Here is a 4,724-nt window from a genome sequence, read left to right as displayed (position 1 = left end):
CACCCCCCAACCCCAGATTGTGAACGGGGGCGTGCTTGTCCCTGATTAATATTCAGCAGCCTGATTTAAATATACACACTTCAATATTAACGATACGCGGAAAGTTTCTGCTAGCAGAGGGCGGTGCCTGTCGGTTGCAAGTTATGAAATTGACCCCCAAAAAAAGGTGTCCAACTTTTGAAATGAAAAAAAGTTTTATAAACTTAAAAAAAATCTTTAGGTGGAAAAGCACTTTGCAGTGGCCAGGTTATTTTAGCAGGTTCTTTTTTATCTTCACGAGATTAATTCAGAAGTTTGTATTTGAAAGTAACTTAGTCGTCACACAGAATGCTAAAGCGCAGAGGGAGGCCATTCGGCCCGTCCTGCCTTTCATGCTGGCCCTTTGAAAGAGCTGCCCAGTTGGTCCCACTCCCCAGGTCTTTCCCCATCGCCCTCCAATCTTGTTTCTTTTTCCAGTACATAACCAATTGCTTTTTTGAATAGTACTCCAAGATCTAATTTTACCACCCTTTCAGTCACAGAATCATTCAGTGCAGAAGGAAGCCACTCGGCCCATCATGTCTGCTCTGGCTCTTGAACGAGCATTTCACCGAGTGCCACTCTCCTGCCTTCTCACCGTAACCCTGCAGATTATTTATTTCCAAATAATCATCTAATTCCCTCTTAAAACTCAATGGGCTATCGGATGGACCATGGCGGGTTCTGAAAATCCTGGCATCCCAAAGACTTGGGCACATGGTCTAAGTTGACGTTTCACTGCGGTACTGAAGGAGTACTACACTGTTGGAAGTGCCATCGTATGGATGAGATGTTAAACTGAGGACCCTTCTGCTCTGTCAGGGTTGGAAGCGAATGATTACACAGCCCTATGTTGAAAACCAGTGGGTGAGTTCTGCCCTGTGTCCTGGTCAGTAGTTATTCCTCAACCAACAGCTAAGCCAGCTGATGTGGCCATACATTTCGTGGCTGTTTGTGCACAAATTGGCTGCTACATTCGTTATATTACAACAGGGACAACACTTCAAATGGCTGTAAGAGATTTTGGTAACATGAAAGGCACTGTACAAATGCAAGCAAGACTTGTTTTAATTCCATTGTTAGTTCAGCATGATCCAGGGATTGTTACAAGATTGCACACTGCTGTACACTATTCTTTGAAAGCAGCAAGCCTGTTCAGCTGAGCCCCATCTTAATTAACAACAGTTTGCATTAATATAGCGCCTGAAACATTGCAAAACATCTTAAGGCGTGTAACAAGCACGATCTCAATAAAAATATTCTCGCCACCAAGCCACAGAAGGAGATATCAGGAGACATGACCCCTTTGGTCAAAGAGGTAGGTTTTAAGATGCGTCTTAAAGGAGTACATTGAAGTGGAAAGGTTTGGGGGAGTGGGGAATTCCAAAGCTTAGGACCCCAGATTAGGACCCCATCTGATTCGCTAATGTCCATTTGGGAAGGAAATCTGCCGTCCTTACCTGGTCTGGCCTACATGAGACTCCAGACCCACAGCAATGTGGCTGACTCTTAAACAAATGCCCTCTGAACAAGGGCAGTTGAGGGTAGGCAATAAATGCCTAGCCAGCAAAGCCCACATCCCATGAATGAATACATAAATAGAAAAGCTAAAGGCACAGCTGCCAATGGTAGAGCAGTGGAAATCGAGAATGTGCAAAAGCCCAAAACTGGAGGAGCATAGAGATCATGTAGCGCTGGAGGATACGGGCACAGAGATCATGTAGGGCTGGAAGATATGGGCACAGAGATCATGTAGGGCTGGAGGATATGGGCGCAGAGATCATGTAGAGCTGGAGGATCTGGGCGCAGAGATCATGTAGGGCTGGAGGATATGGGCACAGAGATCATGTAGGGCTGGAGGATATGGGCACGGAGATCATGTAGGGCTGGAAGATATGGGCACAGCGATCATGTAGGGCTGGAGGATATGGGCGCAGAGATCATGTAGGGCTGGAGGATATGGGCCCAGAGATCATGTAGGGCTGGAGGATATGAGCGCAGAGATCATGTAGGGCAGGGGGAGCTTACAGGGATGGAGAAGGGTGAGGCTATTGTGGGACTTGAAAACAAGGATAAGGATTCTAAAAAAAACTGAGGTGTTATTTGACTGGGAGCGAATGTAGATCAGCAAGCATGGAGTTGATGGGTGAACAAGACTTGAAGCAAGTTAGGATGCGAGCGGCAGCGTGTGGGGTGAGTTTGAGATTATGTAGGGGTAGAAGATGGAAGGCCACCTGGTGAGAGCATTGAAATAATCAAATCTAGAGGTAACAAAAACACGAATGAGGGTTTTAGCTGCAGAGGCAAGGCTGGAGTCTGGAAATGTTATGGAGTTGGAGGCAGGCAGTCTTGGTAATAGAGCAGATATCTGGCCAGCTTAGCTTCTGAGAGTTAACAGAGGTGGAAATCGTGATCAGTGAGTGGCGCTTGTGATGAAGAGCAAAGGACAATGGTGTCAGTCTTCCCAATGGAAATTTTTGTTCATCCAGGACTGGATGTCAGTCACGCATTGTGACACGTCCACTTAAATTGATCACTAGATCACAACAAGGAGTAAGGGCCCTGACTGAGTGATCCCTTCCTTAGCCCTCAGGGTCCATGAGACTCATTTACATAACCTGTTGAGCTGAATGGCCTACTTCTGTGCTGTTGCACCTATTTATTTCCACAAGTGCTGCTGGAGCTGGGATCCGTGCAGGTCGATGATTGTGTCACACACGATGGGCCATGTTTGCTTCTTAAAACTCACTCAAAGCTCTGCTGCCCTAGCTCACACTTTGTCTATAATCATGAAAACTTGGAAGATTTAAACCAATTTCCAGTTAAATTTGTGCATCACAATTTGGAATATTCATTAGTCTCATTAAAAGTTTTCAATAAACTTCCTTTTTTTATTATTCATTGGATGTGGGTGGGTATCACTGGCCCTTGTTTAGAGGGCAATTTAGAGTCAATCACATTATTGCAGATCTGGAGTTACATATAGGCCAGTAGATTTCCTTCCTTAAAGGGCATTAGTGAACCAGATGGGACAATGGTTTCATTGTCATCAATAGATATAATTCCAGATATTGAATTCAAATACCACCAGCTACCATGGTGGGATTTGAACCCAGGTCCCCAGACCATTAGCCTGGGTCTCTGAGTTACTAGCCCAGTGACAATACCACTATGCCACCACCACCTCTCCCTACTGCAGCTAACCCAGTAGTGAAGGTCAGAACCCACTCTCCCCTGTCCTTTAGGTTCTAATGTTAAGTGCAGAGACAAACTCCCCTTGAGACAAAGGGGTTGAACATTAGGGCTTGAACAAAATTATAACTGTTTGCACTCAATGAAACTAGGCTTTGGGACTGCCAATCCCACAAACCACACATCTTCAAGTCACTCACCATCCTGACTTGGAACTATGTCGTTGTTCCTCCACTGTCGCTGGGTCAAAATCCTGGAACTCCCTCCCTAACAGCACTGTGGGTGTACCTACACCACATGGACTGCAGCGGTTCAAGAAGGCAGCTCACCATCACCTTCTCAAGGGATGGTGAACAAATGCTGGCCTAGCTAGTGACACTCACATCCCATGAGAGAATAAAAAACAGTGTGCTGCCACTACTCCCCTCCCAACCTCTGACTCCCACAGACTCCAATCCCCTTCCCTACCCCCTCCTTTTACTGCCGTGGCCTCCAAACCTTCCGAACTCCAATCCCTCAATCTCTGATTCCTTGTTGCCTCCTGACCTCTGACCTCTGACCTCCACCCACCCCCCCCCCCCACTCCCTCCCTCAGTCTTTGTTTTGACCAGATCGCCCTCACCCCTATCTCATTTCCAAGGCCTGGCCACCACCACCCCCCCTCAGCCTTTGACCCCCATGTCTTCCAATCCCTCTGACCAGGTCCTCACTCATCTGAGGTGTCTTACAACGCTAGCAGTGAACCCAGTCTTTGACCCTCATACTTGGGTTGCTAGATGGAAATGTGGCATTGGGCCTCAGCTTCAGGCTTGTGGGCTGTTCCCCATGCCCAGAAATTGGCACATCCAAATTTCCACCCCTGTATGTAGTGGACATAATGTATGCATAGGTCATATATGCAACCGGGAGCAGAGCTAGCTGGTACTGAAAGTGTGTGTTATAACATTCTAGTGACACCAGTTCAAGCAACTGCATTTCAGTCAGTCAATTTTATTCAGTCAGATAGTCAGAAAATACAAATATCAGAAACTGACCCAACTCACTGAATAACACCCGGTTCAGATGTTATACAGAATAGTGTGGAATGGTACGTCCCCATTTGAAGAGCACTTGTTAACACATCCACAACAATTCTTTATGCACTGCTTTAATGCGCTACACTGCTTCATAAAAAACAGGCAGCTGAAGTTTAAATCCTGCCTTTTATTCTTTATTGGGATGTGGGCATCGCTGGCAAGGCCAGTATTGCCCTTCAGAAGATGGTGACGAGCTGCCCTCTTGAACCACAGCAGTCCATGTGGTGCTGTTAGGGAGGGTGTTCCAGGCTTTTGGCTCAGTGACAGTGAAGGAGCAGCGATATGGGGCAGAGTTTGTCCACCCCGTCGTGTTGAGGCCAGGGCTGTAAAATGCGGTGAGCCGTTCTAAAGCTCATTGAGTTCGGCAGGACTGGAAAATTCCGATGGTGGGAGGGGCTGCAAAAGCCCTCCCATTGTTCCCAGCCAGGATGGTGAGTG

The sequence above is a fragment of the Carcharodon carcharias genome, chromosome 30 (genome assembly GCF_017639515.1).
Source record: "Carcharodon carcharias isolate sCarCar2 chromosome 30, sCarCar2.pri, whole genome shotgun sequence".
NCBI classification, from domain to species: Eukaryota; Metazoa; Chordata; class Chondrichthyes; order Lamniformes; family Lamnidae; genus Carcharodon; species Carcharodon carcharias.
Note: the sequence above shows the minus strand (reverse complement) of the source record.